This window comes from Camellia sinensis, unplaced genomic scaffold (genome assembly GCF_055761805.1).
Source record: "Camellia sinensis isolate YWXY unplaced genomic scaffold, ASM5576180v1 Unanchor12, whole genome shotgun sequence".
Classification (NCBI taxonomy): domain Eukaryota; kingdom Viridiplantae; phylum Streptophyta; class Magnoliopsida; order Ericales; family Theaceae; genus Camellia; species Camellia sinensis.
In genome coordinates this window covers 7,386,732-7,408,666 of record NW_028128998.1, presented here as the reverse complement: position 1 = coordinate 7,408,666, position 21,935 = coordinate 7,386,732, and the positions used below count along the sequence as shown (strand labels likewise).

The 21,935-nt window shown below is 35.8% G+C and overlaps 2 long non-coding RNA genes and 1 other non-coding gene across 6 annotated transcripts; 2 read left to right on the top strand and 1 right to left on the bottom strand.

Moving 5' to 3' along the window:
* Positions 1-3,924: 3,924 nt before the first annotated feature.
* Positions 3,925-9,541, bottom strand: LOC114298023 (uncharacterized). Of its 4 annotated transcripts, none has more exons than XR_014358003.1 (5): positions 9,408-9,541; positions 7,602-7,677; positions 6,273-6,403; positions 5,040-5,104; positions 3,925-4,651 (listed from the first exon to the last, which is right to left on the bottom strand). It is a non-coding gene; the product is annotated as an uncharacterized LOC114298023 (long non-coding RNA). The 4 variants fall into 4 exon arrangements; XR_014358001.1 differs by having other exon boundaries at positions 7,618-7,677; XR_014358004.1 differs by lacking the exon at positions 9,408-9,541 and adding an exon at positions 7,826-9,019.
* A 4,767-nt stretch (positions 9,542-14,308) lies between these two features.
* LOC114263459 (small nucleolar RNA snoR138) lies at positions 14,309-14,486 on the top strand. The gene has a single exon (XR_003629632.2). It is a non-coding gene; the product is annotated as a small nucleolar RNA snoR138 (small nucleolar RNA).
* A 4,426-nt stretch (positions 14,487-18,912) lies between these two features.
* LOC145814673 (uncharacterized) lies at positions 18,913-21,125 on the top strand. Its single transcript, XR_014358018.1, has 3 exons — positions 18,913-19,330; positions 19,543-20,242; positions 20,834-21,125. It is a non-coding gene; the product is annotated as an uncharacterized LOC145814673 (long non-coding RNA).
* Positions 21,126-21,935: the final 810 nt, after the last annotated feature.

Here is a 21,935-nt window from a genome sequence, read left to right as displayed (position 1 = left end):
TGGTTAGTCTCAATACCTTCCTCAACCACATCGCCCCATCACAGATTACCAATCTAGCTGAGAGGAGTGTTCACCACAGTCCCCATCGAAGATCCGAACACAGATGGATCCTGATCCCCTTCCAATATACCATGCTTGTCAATATTGCTCTGCTCCTTCATCCTTTGAAGCCGCTCTACTAACTCATACATCGTTGTTCCAGAATAGTTTTCCATTCGACCACTGCGTCTCACGATATCCACAATAGTGGTGAGATCTTGCTCAGAGATCTGGCCCTCCTCTAAGTTTTGCCCTAACATTTCTGTAGAAACCGATTTGGGGGTTTCACTAAGTTTGTGATCCAAAACATTGACAATATCTACGTCCTTAATTGTCGTAGAGGCAACTTTAGAAACACGATCAGGCTCATTAATTACAGGCAAAAGGTCATTTACTCCAGTCATTTCAAACAAGACGGTTGAAAATAGAAACCCTAGAAACAAGGTGTTTCTAGAGAGAAGCCAGAGTCTCTCTCTCTGTAATTCATTTTCTAGGTTGCTGAAGTTGGTATGCTCTTATTTGATAAAAAAGTTTTTCGGCCTTTATTTCAAACTCTATTTCTTTCAACCCTTGTTCTATCTCATTCATGTCCAAGTCATCCCAGTATACAGAGTCTTTATTTTTGAAATCATTATATTCGTCGATAAGGTTCTCCGCTTCATACCAGGTATGAACTGATCGAGTGGTGGCCACAGAAATTTGATGCCAATGAAAAAGCAGTGGAAGTTGGTCTAAAAACATCTGGAGCACTGGTTGGGCGATGGAGTTGAGGACATGACCCCGAGTCATAACATCACAAGCCCATCGAAAGTTCTTAAGAGGAACATCATCCTTGAGAACATTGAAGGGCAAGTGAGAAAAGGCCGCAAGCAGAAGTTGGGCTTGATATCGCTGAAATATAGTAGGGGGAGATGGAGGGCTATAGGAGGGAAGGAACTAGTCCTCAAAGAGAGTAAGTCTAAGTTCCTCCATCCAGTGAGGGTTTTGCGGAAGAGGAAGTACAGGAGCTTCCATCTAGAAAGATGGAGGGAATTGGGGGTTGCTGACGTAGTCAAGCTAGTCAGAAGAGCAAAGTTTTGCCTTCCGGGCTAAGAATGACAGGCTGTACCCTTGTGCCTCTTCTGGACGACAAGTGGCTTGTACTATCTTCGTAGGCATGGAGGATGTGTACTGTGCTACAAGTAAATTGTCTTCCAAACGGCGTCGGCGGTCGATGGGTACATCTGGGTAAACCACCGAGCTCCGAGCAAAGGAAGGGAAAGTTAGAGAATCAACAAATTCGACAAAGTAATGATTGATTCGCTCTCTTAACTTGGACTCCTCAGGTTCTGGCCAGCTTCTCCAGCTAGAAGCCTTAGAAGAAGAAGCTGCAGCCTCATCCCACGGAGAAAGCTGTGGAACAGAAGAAGAGCTTCCAATATCCATTTTTGTAAAATTTTGGTTTAAAGAATTGTGGACAATAGGTTTGTAATCCAAAGGTTGATAGTTTGCAAAAGCTTCCATGACTTGAATATAGGGAGGTGGATAAAGGTGGCTAATCAATGCATGAAGGTTCTTTCAAGGACGAACATTATTATCAAACAACTCTTCATATGCTTGATCAGGGTAAGAAAAGGTTTGCTTGGCCATCAAAGCTATACCAGCCTTTTCGAATACTGAGATAGTAGGAATGTTCAAAGGATAGAAGAGAATTTAATGCAAATGTTTCATTCATAAATGACGGTTGCATTTCTGAAAAAATGCAAAGCCCATGCACGTTCTACGACGTGGATAAAATGCCTTGATCCACTAATTTCACCAAGTATTGGGTATATTAGTGCGGGGGGTAATGTTGGCTACATATTTTGTACAGGCCAATTACAGTTCAACACGTGGCATGGTGAGGGCAATACGAGAAGATAATTTAAATATTCAATCATAATCACACACATGGCAGTTAGTATTGGTTATTGTGGATTTGCATAACACTGAATCAGTAAAGAGATGCAAGATAACGTGGCTTTAACAGTTACTCATATATTTAAATTCAAAATCAGGAGGGAAGCGTAACTGCAAACAGGGCATAGTGGAGCTAACTATGAGGAAATATGATCAGCAATCATGGAATGATGATTCGACGGCTAGAAACTCATTTTAACGGTTATCATTGAAAAGTATAAATAGCAGAGAAGGCTCCAGAAAGAGCCCCCGAAATTCAAATCCAGAAACCAGTTTTATTTATTTTATTTTCCTTCCAGTTTTTACATTTCTTGTTCTTTACATTTCTGTACTTCAAATTCCTGCACTGTATTTCATTCATAGGAGTAGTTTCAAGTAACTTGTTACTGTAAACTTCTACGAGGTTGAATCAGATCATTGTAAGTCTTTCATTTTTACTTAATGAAATGTTACAATTGTTCTTCATTTAATTATTGTTTGCTAAATTCTCCTAAACAAAGCCACCAATAAAGTCCTCTTCGTTGAAGCTGAAAGAACTGAAACACAATCATTTGATAATTGGTTGGTAATTAATCTTCTGTAAAGACTGATTGATCCTTGCTGACACGCTTAAAATTACAATATTAACCTTTGAAAGCCAAAAAAGTCAACAGATAAATTGTAATATTAGTTATGATTTATTGTGATATTGATTATGATATTATTTTAGTTATAATCCAAAATGTTTTTAAATATACTTTATATAGTGTTTGATTATAATATTTTTTTTAATTATAACTAAAAATAATTCAATTATAATATATCTAATAATTAACCTCACAAACATCATAACTTCTACCCGCGAAACACCTTTCAACCCATGTTTATAATAAGAAAATTAGTTACAAGACAACATCTTCATGCGCACTTACCTTTTGACAATGTCAACTAGTGACATCTCACTTTTTTGGTCAACTCTAGCACAGTGCATATATACAGCCATGAATCTTGAAATCCATTGTATTCTCTGAAGTCAACTCTTTTATTAATATATATATATTAATAAAAAATATTACTTCCAAGATTAATTTCTACTGATATGAAAAGTAAAAAATTACATTAAAACATATATAAATAAATATATTTATTTATATCTATGTTGAGATATAAAATATAACAATTGTATCTTAAGTTGTGTCCAATGCATATTTTAAGCAATGGACTTGTGTCCAATCCATATTGTGGACGATAACACTGTACAAGTCCATGGCCCTTCACAGACCTTAGTTTGTTGATCAAATTCATTCATTTTTTTAAATTTTTTTTAATCATGTGTAGATCATTCACTAAAAAAAATATTAGATTGGTTTTGTACGAGCACGAAATATTCGCCGCAAGTATAATCTTGGTAACCAAGTTCGCGATCCTCCAAACGTCGTCATTTCCTTTGAAATCACATGAACATGAGCTTATTGACGGATGTGTGCTAGAAAATCCCTCCAATGCTTAAGTTAGCACTCAAGGGGCTATTTTGAATTTTTGCCCTCGAAACGCCCTTTTTCGAGTAAGTTTAAGGCGTATTTGGCTCTAACTCTCTACCTACGGGTCCGAATTATATTCCGTCAATTGTCACAAGTCCTATTTGTCATGGGAAAGATGTCCGTGAGAGTCACACGGTGGTTCGGGGGCTGTTTTAAATTTTCACCCCCGAAACGCCCTTTTTCGAGTAAGTTTAAGGCGTATTCGGCTCTAACTCCCAACCTACGGGTCCAGTTTACATTCCGTCAGTTGTCACAAGTCCTATTTGTCATGGTGAAACTGTTCGTGTTAGCCACATGGTGGTTCAGGGGCTGTTTTGAATTTTCACCCCCGAAATGCCTTTTTTCGAGTAAGTTTATGGCGTATTCGACTCTAACTCTCTACCTACGGGTCCGAATTACATTCCGTCAGTTGTCACAAGTCCTATTTGTCATGGGGAAACTGTCCGTGAGAGTCACATGGTGGTTCATGTGCTGTTTTGAATTTTCACCCCCGAAACGCCCTTTTTCGAGTAAATTTTAGGCGTATTCGGCTCTAACTCCCAATCAACGGGGCCGGATTACATTCCGTTAGCTGTCACAAGTCCTATTTGTCATGGGGAAGCTGTTCGTGAGAGTGACACAGTGGTTCGGAGGCTGTTTTCAATTTTCCCCCCCGAAACGCCCAGTCTCACGGAAGCAATGGTCAATCAGAATACAAAAGGTCATATTTCCTTATTCCATATTTTCCCTGTAATATTTACCACAAATGGGCCTTCAACAAGAATGAATAATGTATCTTTAAAAAAAAGTAAACAATTTTACACTGCCTTACAGACCCTTGTCGCTGACCTCAAAGGCATTTTTCAGAGGGGCCCAAAAGTTCAAACCTAAGCATCACACATTTCTAATTAGTGATCATCAACACCCTCTATAATAATACTAGCAGGAATCCCTGCAGGATCAATCTTTTCCAAATTTCAAGTTAATCCCAGAAATGGTAATTCTTTTTTTCCGCATACATTAGATTGCTTACTTACCAATTCTCTTCATACAGTTGGATGCAACGAACTATGCTACGAGGAATTCCTTGTCAAGAAATCATTCACGGCGAGACTGGCATCTCCATAGGCTACAACATCTTCGGGTTCTGGCATGTAGAGTGTTGATGAAGAAGCCTGCATGTCAAAAGCCCAATTAGTAGGGTCATAGAAACAATTAATACCAGCCCAAAACGGGCAAGAAAAATCACCAAGGTTGCAAGACAAACATTATGAAGATAATAATAGCAGTTCCCTTCAATGAACAGGAAATGTACTAACATTTATAGGTACAAAATCCTTAAAATAATGGTGGACCCCCATGAAGCAGCAGTTAATGTCAGAATTTCAAACTAGGAAGTTGCAAATACCCCAAACTATGAATCATTCAACAATATATGACAATTGGCAAAAATAATATAGTTTCATAACTAGAATAGAAAAATTACATCAGATAGTTCAGAATCATTTGATTAATCCCATTTTATGAGCACAGGTTATACAGTTTAAGCCACATGACATTTACCATTAGCGGCACGAACTGCAAGAGCATGTTTTCCAGCCTCATCCTTTTTGGTTTCAACTGATAATCTGAAAGCCAATACAATGCATATGTCAGTTTAGCATTCTATATGAACTCATAGGCTGAAAGAATAGAATGGAAAAACAGATTTTCTTAGCAAATAGACTTAGCTATGTTATGATTCACTCGCATTAAAGGCATAGTAGACACAAGGGAAACAAGAAAAAAAATGCACACGGACGGAGACAAATTTCCATAGGATCCCTCCAGCCATGTAGCACTAATGTTTGCATGACTATGAAATACACAAGAATTCATAAAAGTAGAGCCAAAACCATGCCAAGTTTTTCCAGACATATAATAACATGAACCCAATCCATATCTTTTTTAAATATCAATTTTCAGTTATACATGACATTACCATCACCATCACCATAATTTCTGGCAACAAAAAAAAAAAACTGATAAATTGACCAGGTTTCAGTTGTTCAGGACATAATTCCACGATTTTGACTTCATGAGGTCAAATGTTATCTAGCAAGATGAAAACATAGACCAGATTTCTTCAAGTGTTTCTCAAATGGGATTTACTTTACTTTTTTTTTTTTTTAATCAAGTACATAGCTTGAGAAATCAGAAGAGAAAAGATAAACCAGCTCTATTTTGAGCATCCAGTAAGTCATATATTTTGATTGATTAGAGTAGGTTTCAACCCCCATGTAGTTGGGATAAGGCATCGTTGGGTTTGATTAGGTTTTAGACATTCATTCAACAGTCTACTATCAAGTTTTCAAAATAGTCTTACGCTAACCATCAAGTTGCTGAAATGAAATGTCTTATCAAAAATGAAAAGAAATTAAATTCCTTACCAAACAATGCATCGAAAGGCAATACTATTGTCAATAGTTTTCCGAAGTACTCACACCAAAATTCCACTTTAGCAAAATTCAGTGGTTTTCTTCGGTGCATCTAACTTGGGCACAAAAATATCTATGATTTGATATACAAATAAGTTGACCACCCACACATAACTTTTCATGACAGTTCAAGGTATTAAATAAAAAGCCAAGTACAAAACACAATTTAAAATTTAAATTTAGTCTGCAACATATCAACAAAATTATCAGTGATTGTAACCAACACAATGTAACAACTCCGAAAGCAGCAATGACATAATAAGAGATCAACAAACAAGATCAATGAGAAATAACACGAATGCAAGATGGATGTACTAACCTTGACATTGCTGATACCAGATCTCTGCTATTGTTGGCGTGCAAGATAACACAGAGTAAATTGTAAGCAGAAAATTCCATGTGGCACCCCTTAATTCCCTCCGCATAAAGTGTTTTCAACTGTGATTGACACTGCAAATCGGATGGAAGAAAGTCAGCCAATGCCTCTAATCAACATGAACATTTAAATGGAATCAACATTCAATTTACTGAGCTCCATAAACAATTCTAAAAGAAATTGCCCTAGTTCCAATAACATATGTCGAACATATATCTCATACCCTTACTAAAGTAGTGTCTTGACACGAGTACATTATACATTTAGAAGAGTTCATAGACTACAACTAAAAGCCAAATTTGAGACAAGAGTTTCAACTTTCAAATAATAGAAATTTTCAGGTTTAAAAACTGGAAGTTGTTATCATCCTATTCTCCACACACAAAATAATGCCTATAAGAATCCTAGAGAAGAAGGGAGGCATGGTGCGAAGCAGTCCTGGAACCTACACCAAAGGTTAAATTGGTTTTGATCATGAACAATGAACACCTAGAGATACAATGACAAAGAAGAGTGGTATAATCACTATAAATAAAAATGTTAGGGAGAGGAAAAGGTGAAAATTGACATGGGATGTAGTAGTAAAAAAGGCTATGAATTTATTTAATTTAACTAAGCATATAGCCCTTAAGATAACAAAATTGTAAAAAGGATTTATGTAGCTAAACCCACTTGATTTGAACACATGGCTTAGTTTGGCTTTGATTTTTTTAATTCATTTTCCATGTATATATATTCTACGATGGGCTATGGGGGACCCCTTTGGACAATGAGGGCTTTTATTTCATAGGGTTTTAGATGAGGAGTTTATTTTGTTTTGGCTTGGTCTTTCAACAAGAAGTGTTTTATTCTGCCTTTATTATTGGGGCCCCTGAATGAGGAAGGTTTTTAGTTTGTTGGAACTTCGGACGGAGAATTTTATTTTTTATAAGTTTTTGGATAAGAACTATTTTATTTTATTGAGCCTTTGGATAGGATGTTTTTTTTATTTTGTAGAGCCTTCAGACAAGAAGATTTTTTTTATTTTTATTTTATTTTTGGATAAGATTTATTTTATTTTATTTGGGGCCGTCAAATAATTGGGGATCTTAGGCAAGCAACTATCTCGCCTAAGTGATGGGCGCTGGCCCTGTAGGATACAAGCAACTAAAACAACTATTACCTAGCCTCAAAAAGAACATATTATAAATGTGAAACAGCAGAACAAATTAACAAGGGGCAAATTAACAAGCCACACCAACTGGGACAGTTTCAATGTTAAAATGGTCATACCAAAGCAGGTATCAACCTGATTATATTCTGCCAAGTCTCTAACTTCTATTGCCAAGCGAGCATGAGTTTCATAAACCTGAAACAAAAGTATGAACACTATAAATATTTTCGAGGTACCATTCATCAAAGAATTGGGAATCTAATTCATTATAGAAAAAGAAAGATGGTTCTTTCTGTGAGGCTAAATAAAGATATTCACACCACATAAAAGTGAAACACAGAACCTGCTATGTGCAAGAAGAAATAATGCCCTCCATGTAGCACAGTTATCTGAACAGTATGGGATTTCTTTCTCGGTGCATGGTGATAGGATGAAGGGCTGTAGGGAGTTGGTTGGCCACTGCGGTGGTGGAGAAGGGGGAAGGACTATTGCAGCAGCAGCAGCAGCAACATGGAGTTGCTTTGCTGCGTAGCAGAACAAAAAGAAATGAAAGAAGGGAGAAAAAAATAAAGGACAAGAAGAAAGGAAAGCGAAAAAAGAGGAAACACAAGAGTTGCTGCCTCAGGCAAGAGTAATGAAGACAAGGAAGGAAAGAAAGAGAAACAGAATAAAGAGGAGGACAAAGAAAATAAACGACAAGAGAAATCAATTAGGAAAAAAGAAAGTTTGGGACTGCAATACTGGTGGCATACAAAAGAAAATTAGCATTATCCAAAGTGAAGAAAACTTATAATTACTCTAAACAAGCAAACTGTACACAAAAAATTAAGGTGAAAAAGTTTCAAATTGCTCTAGTCAATAACCAAACAAACTTTAAATACAATATAAGGTGAACATTTTTCAAGTAAACAAGGTTCAAAGATTTCACTTCTGCTTGTTCTTCTTTTTTTTCTTTTTTTTAGATCGGCAAAGAAAAGAATTTATTGTAGTTAGAAGAACCTGTGCAATGGAAAGAGCTACATCTTGAGGAGGAAACCAATACCATTAAGGGTAAAAGAACTCCTGACAGCCAAATGTAAAACTAGAACACAGAAGCTAAAAAAAGACAACTACATCAAACATTCCCCTCATGGGAATACATATCATTCTTCATTGAACCACCACGATACAGCTAAGAGACTCTCCTTTACATGATTTTTTTTTTTTTTTTTTGGCTATGATGATACACCATCAATTGCATTTAAAAATTCTCTGTGAAAGAACAATCAGAATTCAACAAAAGTAATGCAAAAATTTTATCCAAAATGACATGATAGTAACTTTAAGATAAATCTTTAGCTTTAGATGATAGAATCATAAAAATTAATATGATTTGTTCATATATTAAACATCATCTTTGTAATTTTTAATAAATTACAGCCCCATACATTAAATTTTGAAAAAACCCTAAATATCATCTTTGCAAATTTCAATCAATTACAGAGACATCATCTTTGAATAAAATTTGAAAAAACCCTAAACATCATCTTTGACAAAACCCTAAACATCATCTTTGCAAATTTGAATCAAACCAACAATGTCAGAAAAGGGGGAAACAAAGAAAGGGAGGGAGGGAGGGAGAGAGAGAGAGAAGCCTGCAATACGTGTACAAAGCATTATATATACACAGACACACACATATTAAACATCATCTTCGCAAATTTGAATAAATTACAGCCACATATTTGAATGAACCCTACAGCAACAATGCCAGAAAAGGGGGAAACAGTGAAAGAGAGAGAGAGAGGGAGAGAGAGAGAGAGAGAGAATGAGACAGAGAGACTATGAAATAGCTCGAACGAGAGAGCGAGAGACGGACGCACAGACAGACCGAGAAGGAGAGCGCCAAAGAGAGAGAGAGAGAGAGAGAGAGAGAGAGAGAGAACCTGTGATGTGCGCTATGACGGTGGTGATTTGCGCCGGTGGCGGTGGCCGTCGCAATGTCGTCGTACGGTAGGCTACGGTGAGGGGGTGATTTCTGTGAGGTTTGGTGAGGTGTGTGTGATACACTGTTGTGAAGTTACGTTGCCTATCAGAGATCAATGCGCGCGTAGCAAATAAAGGAATTGGCGCGCATTGAAATTTCAACCTTTAGCGACAAATGTGTTTTTTTGTCGGCAAAGGAATAAATTATGCCGACTAACTGCTTTTGTAGCCAAATATCACTCAACAGCGACGAAAATATTAGTCGCCAAAAGTCCTATTTAGCGACTATTTTCTATTTTAGTCGGGAAAAAGCAATATTGCCGATTAAATTTTTTTTTTGCCTAAAATGTGAACTAACGGTAACTAATATCCTGTTTAGTAACTAAAAGTGGAATTCTAGCCGACTAAATTTGAATGTAGTCGCCAATAATAAATATTTTTCGACAAAAATATTTTAGTATCTAGATCTTGAACCAATGCCGACAAAATTAATTTTTAATCGCCAAATGTGCATTTTGTTGTAGTGAGTCTCCACCTATACATAGACAAAGAATCCTTCCTCAGGTAACATAGGGTACCTTCCAATCCAATCTAAAACCAACTAGGAAACATTAAATCCAAAACTTTAGGAATCCAAAACTTTAGAAATTCCAAATCAAATCAAATAGTTCTCTTACAAATCCAATCCAATACTTGATTCAAAACCAAGTCAATGTTTGACTACCTACAAATCCTATTCCAATTAGAAAATAGAATACCAAATCCAAATCATATTGCACTACAAGAATTTACACATTTGCCGACCACTTTTGCCGACCAAAAAAATTTTGGTCGCAGAAAAATTCCATTTGCCGACCAAAAGTAAATTTCGTCGCTAAAAATTCAGACTATTACCGACCAAAATATTTGGTCGCAAATAAGTAATTTTTTGCGACCAAATTGCAGTATTTGTCGCCAAAAATATAAGCAGGAGCATGACATTTAAAAGGGAGCTGTGTATGCTATTTTAGCGACTAAAAAAATTTGGTCGCTGATACCAAAACGACGTCGTTTTGGTATCAAAAATCATTACCCGACCATCAGCTTGGTAGGGGATAACTTTACTAATTCAAACACACAAAAATTGTAGGCGCGCCTCTTTCACACCTCAGGCGAATACGATCAAAGCTCAGTCGCGCCAATCACCTCACCTTACCATCAACCTTGCCGTCCTCCGTCAGCGCCTCCCCACCGTCTGCGCCTCCGTCCCTCGTCGCCATTTCTGTTCGTCTTGGGGATTTCTGATTCATCTACGTATTTTTTTCAACTTATAATAGTTTCTCTCTGTTTATAAAATTCAGGTCTCATTTTTTCTCTTTGATTCCTCATACTCGTCTTGTTCTACAATGTCTCACCCACCAGGGCCCTCACCATCGCGATTTGTCAGAGCATCTTCAACTCGCCCTAAAATCAATTTCAGGTATAAATCCTCTGTGTCACTCTCATGAACTCAGTCTCGGCCTGTTTCTCCCTCTCACTGTCAATGTTTGTGTTGATGTTTGCTACTGGGATATGTCGATTATAAGATTTCGTGTTATTGTTTGTGAAGTCCCCCAATCTGTGATGTTCTTGTAGTGTTTTTTTGCTCCTATTTCTTTAAGGATCCCTGTTTATATTGGGAAATATACTTAATGAGAATATAATTTTTTGGGTGCTTTTGTAAGTTATTTGTAATTTGATTTCCGAACAAATTAGTTGGTTAATAGGATTTATTCCTGAGATTTTTTAAGTACCCTTAAATGAGGCACAGGCTGTACAAGGACTTACCGTATATACCATCCTTTAGAAGTTGGAGTTGAATTTTTAAAAAGAGACAGGGTAGCACATCTTATTTTAGCCAAGTTGGACTTACCATATATGCTCATCATTTTTCAGTTTGAAGTTTCTTTTCCCATTGTGCTAGCAAGTTCACAGTCATGTTTACTCTTAAGGGAAAGTATAATGGTCTAAGTAATACCGTGGATCCGATTTTTTTTCATACCATGGGATGTTGGATAGATTTATATATATTATGAAATTACAGTACTATGTTCAGTAAGAGTTGGGATGCAGGAAAGTTAATCCGATGAGTACTCGTGCGAAATTAATTATGCCAAGGCCCTGAGAAATTTAACCCATGGTTTTGAGGGAGTATTAATCTGTCTGCACAACTAATCCCCTTATTGGTGAATCAAATGTGAGACATTACAAAATTAGGAGACAAATCCTAAACATATGGGGTCTTATGTTTTTTAGTTTAATACCCTAATCCTGACACAATCATGTCGAAAAGGGTAGAATATGTATATGTTTATCTTTCATCTTCAATGTTGATATGTACAAGATGTTTTGAAGCTTTAAGTTTTCAGCCCTTGAACTACTTATCAAGTTTTTATATTGTTCATCCTATAATTGCTAAGAAAGGCTTGCAAATTGTTTTCTAAATTTGCAATTCCATTTTTCCGTAGGAAACAAAAAATGAAAACAATATAAAAGCAATGAGACTTTTCAAACTTCAAAAACAACAAAATAAAAAGGATAAATTACGCGCAAGTAGTCCTTGTAGTTTGCTCTCTGTAGTTTTAATTGACTGACTTTTAATCCTAGATATTGAATTATGTGTCATTTTGGTCCAACTAAAAATTTAGGTTAAGAAACATTGGATGGAAAATTAGCATGTCATGTGATTGGTTATCAAGGGCAAAATAGACATTTTATTCTCCCCTTTCTTTCATTTCCTTCCTCACTCACAAACAGAGCCACCAACCCACCACCGTTCCACTGCCATTAGGAGCCGGCAACCAAACAACAATCCCAACATCCATTTTAGATCTGCAAGACATCATAACTATCGAAAATTATAAAACAAAATCCAATTTCCAACCCTAACATAAAAATCACAACACAAAACAAAACTAACATAAAAATCCTAGCTACCTTTGCCAATTATTTTCAAAGGTATTATTATTATGTAGCTCTCTTTTGGATCCGAGAAAAAGGTTGGGTTATGCGTCTCATTAAGAGCTTTGGGAAGACAATTGTAGCAAGATTTAATATATATATATTATGAGCCATTACTTTACATCTCATTTGGGACATCTAGACAAGATATATAGTTATTATTTATTTTGCCTCATAAGTAGGAGTTCAACTTAGACCATTTTGTCATGCTTTATCCCGGATTTGACATATTTATTTATTTGTATTTTTCATAGCCATTCATAATCTCGTGCTCTTGATTGGTTGTTTTTTATTTTTATTTTATGTGTCAATCTTCATTTCTTAGTTCAAAAACAAATGATACGAAACATGATACCAGCAAATTAACTGTAATGAAGATAAAACACTATATGCATATTTCCTATTTACCTCTTGTAAACTCTCTCTATTGTGAGTGGGAGTTTTGTACACTTATAAAGTAATTAGCATATATGTTTTTTCGGCTGTGAAGCTGTGACTTTTAGGAAATGATTGCATGGGTTAACAAATAATAATAATCGTAATATATAAAAGAAAGAAAGGAAAGAGAAACTATTAGCCAACACCAATAATTGGGATGGACACTAAATAAATAGTTGAGATGAGAAATCAACATATGAAGCATTAAAGTAATTAGTAAAAAAACAATTTTAATGATGTAATTTTCAAAATTAGCTGCTAAATTCAAATGGGTGCTCATCAAGTGCTCGAAAAACAAAAGCAAATGGGGTAATGATTTCCATAATAGTAGGTTGTTTGGCACAAAAAAGTTATCTCATATAAAAAAATATTACATAGAGAGAGAGAGAGAGAGAGAGAGAGAGAGAGCATCATTTAGGGTTGTCCTAGTGCTGGGATCTAAGACTCCAAAGGCAATCTAGTTGATAGGTTAGACTTTTTTTTTAGTGTTTCCCCCATTCAAACTGTCATCTCTATGTTCACTTCCCTATCCTTCCTCTGAGCCTCTTTCCCACACAGAGCCTAACCCTCCCAGGCCCCTACAGACCCCAATATTGATACATCTGCTAAAATCAGCAAAACTAAAAGGCCACAAGGAGGATTGAGAACAAATAGTATTGTGATTGTAACTGTGTGGAAAAAAAGTACCAAGGTAAGTGGAATGTTTCTATATTTTGTGAGGGTTGAAGCTGTTAGTCTTGCTAATTGTCTGCCAGTCTGCTAATAGTGTTGCTGATCTGTTAGTTTGCCAATATTCTTGGAATTAGTCTTCCATTGAGTGTAGCTGGCTGCTTTTGTTGGGCTACTTGAACTAAATTCTCGACATACATTAAATGTGTTTAGTCTAATTATATGAAATTGATGAGATATGTTGTATGTTTTCCAAATTAATAGTGTAATTTATTTATTTAAAACTCAAATGTTGTTCATGTATGTAGAATCAGCTCTTTTACTCTGCTGATTTTCAACTCTTGGCTGCCCCTTGTTGGTCTGATTGTGCTCAGCAGTGGCTATTGGCTGATTTGTTTGTTGGTTCTGTTGCTTCGCTTTGTTTGTTGGTTTCTCACCAACTAAAGCTTGGAGCTTGTGCTAGCTCCAAGCTCCTCTTTATTGAAGAAGAGTTTGGTCTAATATTAACTTGTGAACTGCTGCCCTGCTTGTTGTTATGTTTTGGTGCATTTGATTTAGAGTGTGTTCTGTGCTGTGTGTCTGCTGTAGTGCCTGTTCTGTCTGTCTGTTGTAGTGTACATAACTGAAGGGCTGGCTGTCTGGACATATTTTACTAATTTATGCATTAACAAATTTAATATAGTTGATGTGTATGTGTATCTATGCTTGTGTACATATATATATATATATATATACCTGGACAGATATATACACAAGATTTATATATATAGGTAAATATGCCTTCAGAATAACCGGACGGAGCAAGGATATGCAGTCTCTGTTCAGTTCAGACAGAGGCACAAAATGAGTGAGAGAGAAAAGAGAGTCTCTCAGTCTCTCCCCTGAATCAGCTTTTTAAGTGTAAGGAACTAGTTTCCTTTCTATGTTCCTTTCTTAGATTGCTTCAGATATATGCATTTTTTTCCATTTTAATTTTAATGAAAGTTTTATAATACACACCTGTGTACCAGATCACTCATTATGGTGTTTGTTACATGACATAATGTGATGTTATTTTGATTATAATTTATATGGTTTTTGATCTTAACTCTCACTGATAGTTTTATTCAAAATTGACAATAAAATCATAATTATTTCATTCAGGAAATTCTACTATAAACATCCCCTATCACAAGCACTCCTAAGTTATGCCATTTCCTGTTTTAGTTATGATTAATTTTTTTCTTTAGTTTTGATTTTATTTTAGTTATGACTCGTGTTGTTTGGTTATAACTTTTTTTTTTAGTTATAGCTCGTAAAGTATGAAGGTATGTTATTTTCTTCTTTAGTTATAAGGTGCATATGTACCATAGTTTTTCTCATTTCATTAGAACGAAAATATTATATTTAAGTTCAACTAAAAAATAACATAAAAATTAAAGATTATCATTAAATCTACAAATAAAATTTTAAAAAGCAAGAAAATATGATTTTGTGGACACTTTTATGTTGTATGAAACATGATGTTACTTAGAGCTTTAAAAGTATAAAGATTTTAACCAAATACCACTTAAAAAAAGTGCATATAAATTCATTTGGTTCATATACAACACTACATTTTAATCAAATACCACTGAGTTCATAACATAAAGCAAAAACATCAATGGATCATAACCAAACATCACTAATTTCATAACTTTTCAGAACTCATTTTGATTTAATAGTGGTGACAATTGGATGTGTTTTGGTAACTCATTTTGATTTAATAGTGATGACATTCGATATAGAGTACTAAAATCGTCAAATTGAAATTTGGTGAAGTAAAAGCTTGGTGAGTGGCAGAGGGATGGCACCCTTTGCATTATACAGAAAGAACTAAAACAATAAGAATTAATACAATTTTTGTGACCATAGCAGGGGCCACAAGCCACCCTTAGGCCCCTGCGTTCACAGGTGGATTTGGCAAGTGTGTCATTCAATATAGAATACTAAAATGTACTAAAATGGTCAAGCTGAAATTTGGTAATAGCTTGGTGAGTGGTGGAGTCGTAGATCAAAGTGTCTCTTGATTTGAGTAAAGAAAACAAGTTTGGGCAAGGTTGGAGAGATTTTACTGAAATTGGGATTATTAGAGTTAAGGCAATAAATGACAAATTTATTCGAGTTAAATTCATCAAATTAAAAAATTTCCGCTACAATCTTTATATTATGGACATGTTATTCATCAGTCAAAAATATGGTTGAAGAGTCTTTTTTGCCCATGCTCCATCCCTTCCCATTCTCTCTCTCTCTCTCTCTCTCTCTCTCTCTCCTTGCCGATTCTCAACAGGTTTGTAGAGCGAAAGGATCACACAAATCTCTCTATGGACACCTTTTTTGTCTTGTTCTATCTACTTCCATAAATGGGTAGGATGACATGGTTTACTTCAGCATTGAGTTCTTCAAGCATAACCACTCCCAGGATTGATATGCATCGATTACATATAATACATGTGCATGGTAATTCTGCTTATGTGATGTGAGGCCTATGATTTTTGTGCTATCCAATTGATTTGTGCTATATATTGAGCTCATATAGGTCTGATCTGTCAACTGCCAAACACATTAGAACCACACCACAAAAAAAAAAAGAACATTGTTCTATTATTGTGGATTTGAGTTTTGAACATTTTCTTGCAGTCTTGCAGATTTGATTTTTGGGACTTTTTCCCCCTAGTTTAGATTGCTTAGTTGCTTGCCTTTTGTTAGTTCCTCTAGTTTAGGGGCATTAGTCGGAGAATGTAGGAGGAATGGTTAAAAATGACTTTTTAGTTGTGTTCTTGACTGGATTATACATATGTAGACTTGAGAAGAAATTTTTTATTTAATGAACTCAAGTGTAATGAATTTGCCATCTAGTGCCTTAATAATAATTCCTTTTAAATTTGATATGGGTAAAAAATAAGGACTGGAGATGTTGTCTTTGCTCAAATTATAACTCAAGTTCATATTTGATTAAGAACACACTCCAAACCACTCTCTAGCCTCCATTTTGTCTCAAACTCATATCAAATTGAGTTTATCATTTTTCTACCCAAATAAAGGGAGATACTTTTGCAAACTCAAATTCTAACTATTTGGTGACATGTAGCATTATTTAATTAGCCATTTGCAAGGAACAGATGAGATTTTATTTTAAAATTTAAGTTTAATAGTGATAATGTTATAGATCCATTGAAAATTTTGTTCAAATTTTTACTCTAATCTTTAGTGAAGAGTTGAGTCATGATTGGAGATAAGAGTAACTTGCTTGATGAGGTACCTTCAACTCATTTATATATCTAGCCCTCTACGTGATACTTTCCTTGAATTCTTTTCTTTCCAAGAGTACGCATTGAGAGGGAAGAATTTGTTGGTTAATATTATGTTGTAATCTTGTGATCTTATTGATAATGTGACATATTGAAATCTGTCATGAGTCAGGTATTTGCATTTATTTGTCTGTCAAGCACACCATTAGATAGCTTCCTTGAATTTTGGCTACCAATGTTATTAAAAGCGATAGGCGCACCGAGGTGCCAAGGTCTCTTGGGGCCCAGGTGCAAGACGCAAGACACAAGGTGAGGTGCAGGTTTTACCGAAGTGAGGCGTACCTTGTACGAGAAAACAATGTAGAGAAGAAGAAACGTAGATAAGAGAAGTGGAGAAGACAACGATGTAGAGAAGAAGAGAAGAGAAAAGAATGAGAGAGAAATGTAAGAAGAAGAAGATAGCAACGTGAAGAAGATTTTTTGGAGCTGCTGGACTCGATAACGAAAGCAGGCAGTAGTAAAGTGTTCTTTAGAGATTAGAAATTAAGACAAATTTTTCTTCTATTGTTGATTTGTGGCTGAATGCCCAATGTATTGGCATGTGTACTTAAGAGTGTGGATCTTTTATAGTTGCATCATGTTTAATCAATGGTTAGATTTTAAACAAAACCAATCAAAATAACAATAAAAATAAAAAAAAATAAAAAAAGCCCTCAAGGCGCAAGCCTTGGGCTTTTTTGCGCCTTGGGTTTTCTTGTGTACCCACCAACTATGTTGATCCTACTTGCTAGTTGGTAATCCAGTCATCTTTTTCTATAAAGCCCATGGAGTTGCAAAGAGTTTGAGCTACACACACACACACACACACAGTAGTAAAAGAAATGGAAGCTCCAAAGAAGTACATTTGTGTTCTGGGGTTTCTTTTGTTTCTAGGCATTGCAGAGCTTGGAGGGGTTAATGGGGCTGGTGAATGTGGAAAGGCTTCTCCAGACACAGAAGCTTTCAAGTTGATTCCTTGTGCATCAGCAGCAAAGGATGAAAATGCTACACCTTCTAGTGCTTGCTGCCTTCAGGTGAAGAAGTTGGGCCAGAACCCTGGATGCCTTTGCGCTGTTATGCTTTCCAACACTACTAAAAACTCTGGAGTCAACCCTGAAATTGCCATAACCATTCCCAAACGCTGCAACCTCTCTGACCGTCCTGTTGGCTATAAGTGTGGAGGTTTGTTATATCCAATAACATCCGTCTCTTAATCACCCTTATATTTATTCTCTTGGAAAATTATTCATTACTCTCATAGCACCACCACTGAGTCATATGCACATGCGTGGTGCTTTCGAACTCAATCAATAAGGTTCACCTAAAAAGGATGGTGATCACTGTTTTGGCTGGCCTCCACCATGCCAGCACTGGTGTTGGAAGTTGGTGCTTTGAGATTTCTTTTCTCACCCATGCAATGTTGTTTTTACCATCTTTTCAGACGTAAGAACTTTAGCAAAGAACAAAAGAAAAGAAAAGAAAATAAAATAAAAACTAGCTGTCCATGGTTATATTGCATTGAATTGATTGCTGGATTTTTTTGGTTGTGCAGGGAGTTCTGCTGTTGAGCCACTTTCTTGGGACATACGGCTCAAAATAGCCATTGGTGCAGCACAGGGCCTTGCTTGCTTGCACACATCAGACAAGAAAGTCATTTACAGGGACTTCAAAGCATCTAATATACTGCTTGATGGGGTGAGAATTTATATGATCGTGCCTCGTAAGTTAATGAGTTGGATTTTATACTTGTGTTCTGAAAAGGCACTGACAATAAGAATAAGTAGGAAAAGGAACTTTGAATATGGTGACTATCTTGGAATGGAATGTGTGTCCTCTGTTTGAGTGACAAGGGAATGTAAGAAAAGAGTTGAGTACATTTTTTTTTTGGGCGGGGGAAGGGGAGGGGAAGTTGATCCCGGGGCTCGAACCTGGGTTTTAAGCTTGGCTTACCCCTAGGTATCCATATATTTTTTTTTTGCAAAAATTTGTATCAATTAGAGGGGGAGGGAATGTCAAACTTGTGACCTCCTCCTAGTGAGGAACGAATCGTGAATTATGGCCAGTACTTGTTATCTGTGTTTTCTTAATGACAAGGTCTATAATAAGGTCTCAAGACTTGGGAGAGTGACTTGAGCACTTATCTAGAATACAGGGACTGCCATTTCATCTTTTTAAATCATTCAACAAAACAAGTGGTGTATCAACATCACAATCATGTAGATAGATATTTCCTCTAACGGCATTCATGTAATGAGATTCATCCTGTGCATTTTCCATTGAAACAAACATGACCTACGATAAAATGGGGCAAACATGGAAAACAATTATTCTGAAAGCTTTTGTGTGTTTTGTTTTCTTTTTACAGAACTACAATGCAAAAATCTCAAATTTTGGCTTGGCGAAATTGGGGCCCTCAGGTGGAGAATCGCATGTGACAACACGAGTTATGGGCACATATGGTTATGCTGCTCCAGAATATGTTGCAACAGGTAAATAAGAATCCTTTTTTGTTAAAATGTTTAGAGAATTGAACCATAGAAATTATTCCCAAAAGACATCTTCTATGAACAAGCACATGAAAGGCAAAGGTTCCTGCTTATATGTTTTATTTGGTCGATAGTTCATATGATCTAGGTCGAAAAATAAAAAATAAAAAAACCCGTCCCTTATGGTAAAATGAATTAGTTCAAATTTTCAACAGGTCATTTATATGTGAAGAGCGACGTGTACGGTTTCAGTGTTGTGCTGCTGGAAATGCTGACAGGTTTGCGGGCACTTGATTCCAAACGCCCCAGTGGGCAGCATAATCTGATTGATTGGACAAAGCCCTTTCTCTCCAACAAAAGGAAGCTGAAATCAATTATGGATGTGCAGATAGAAGGGCAATATTCTTCAAAGGTAGCGTTGATTGCTGCTCAACTCACTATACAGTGCCTGGAATCAGAACCTAGAAAACGCCCCCCCATGAAAGAAGTTGTAGATATCTTAGAACGGATTGAAGCCATGAAGCAAAAACCAAAAGAATCCCAAGCCATCTCTACACACTCTACAGCTCATCGTCATCAAAATGAACTAGTGCATATTTAGTATAATCTTTTCTTGTCATCAAAATGAACTAGTGCATATTTAGTATGTTAATTTTGTCGGCAAGTAAGTGAAACTGATAGTCATCTCTCAACCACTCTCTCTCTGCTATTCATTCAGTAGTGATATTTAGTATCTTTTTTTTTTAAATTTTAATTTAATTTTTTTTGTAGCTTTTTTACAAATGAAAGAGGCAGAGAATACAAGACAACGTGAAGAGATGCAGCGGCAGCTTTTTGGACTTCAGAGCATGTTGGCGCAAGTTTTGGAAAATCATAATCCACCAAATTCTCGACAATAGATAGTCATGGTAATTGGTAAGTGTGTTAAACCATATTTGATTATATTTATGTTCAAAGTAAAGGCAAATAAACGTTTGATGAGAATATCATAGAGAAATGATTGTCTTTAAACTAATTTAGTTCAATATTTAAAAGATGGAATTTACATTTTAGTTTATGTTGACTAGTATAGAAACTTCAAACATTGTAATGTTCCACTGATCCAAGGATGAATAGTTAAACAAGAATTTTTGACTGTTCCATGGAAACCAAAATGTGATAGAGAAGGCAAAAAACGAGCCGGTTGGGACAAATAGTTGGAAATAGCCTGGAAACAACCCGAGATCGTAGTGGTCACCTCGGCCTAGATCAAACAAACTTGTGAAAGAAAGCAATGCTTCGATAGGACGCATTATTAGTTATGTAGGACATAAAAGTGTGACAAAGTAGGCAAAACCGGGGCGTTTAGGGTCCAAAACTGCTCTGAATTAGCTCCTCTCTATTGTTTTATTTACAATTTGATAATGGTAGTCATTTAATTTGCTAATGTGACCTTTGCTTTTCATGGACATTTTTCATTATTTGTCCAATTTTAACTAACATTATTTATCTTTTTCTTTGGTATAGATGGATGAACTCGTGCACAAAGCTAAATTGTACAGGACAAATTGGCACTTTTTGCATTTTTGGAAGGATTATATATTTTTGTATAGATATATATGGAAAATATTAGGGTAGACTAGTAGTTATATTTTTGGATACACTACTAGTTATATTTTTTGATGGGTGTGTATAGAAAATATTTGGTAGACTAGTAGTTATTTTTTTGGGTTGATGTACATGGATAAAAATTTCAAACATAATAACAAGTACTTGTTATGTTTTAAATTTTATGCTAGATGAAATATGTAGTTTCGAATTATTTGTGGCTGTAAACTTATAATAGTTGCTGACTTTAATTAAAGAGGTTCAAAAATGGTTGATATATGTATTTTGTTGAATGTTGATGATTCAACTTATTTGTTGGTTTGAATGATTTCTTCTTTTTACAGATTATATTGAATAAATTGGATGGATTATTATAAATTACAGGTTTATTTTGTTGGATGTTGGCGACCAAAATTTGGTTTTGTTTTTATAGTTTTGGCGACCAATTGATTAGTCGCGAAATGTCACAATTGGCGACCAAAAAAATTTTGGTCGCAGAATGTCACAATTGGCGACCAAGTGATTAGTCACGAAATATGACATTTGGCGACCAAACAAATTTTGGTCGCAGAATGTCACAATTGGTGACAGTTTTTTGGTCGCAAAATGTCACAATTGGCGACCAAACAAATTTTGGTCGCAGAATGAGACTATTGGCGACCAAAATTATTGGTTGCGAAATGTCACAATTGGCGACCAAAATTTTTTGTCGTCAATTGTCACAATTGGCGACAAAAAAATTTTTGACGACAAAAAATTTGGTCGTTGAATGTGCTAATTGGCAACCAAAATTATTGGTTGTGGAATGTGACAATTGGCGACTAAGATATTTGGTCGGCAAAAGGCGACTTTTCGCGACCAAAATGTTTTTGCGACAAAATAGATTAGTCGCAGTAATGATATATTTAGCGACCAAAAATTTAGTCGGCAAATCCAACTTTTCCCGACCAACGAAAATTTTGGTCGCGAATTACTTTTGCCGACCCTCAATTGGCGACCAAACTAGCGACAACAAAAATTG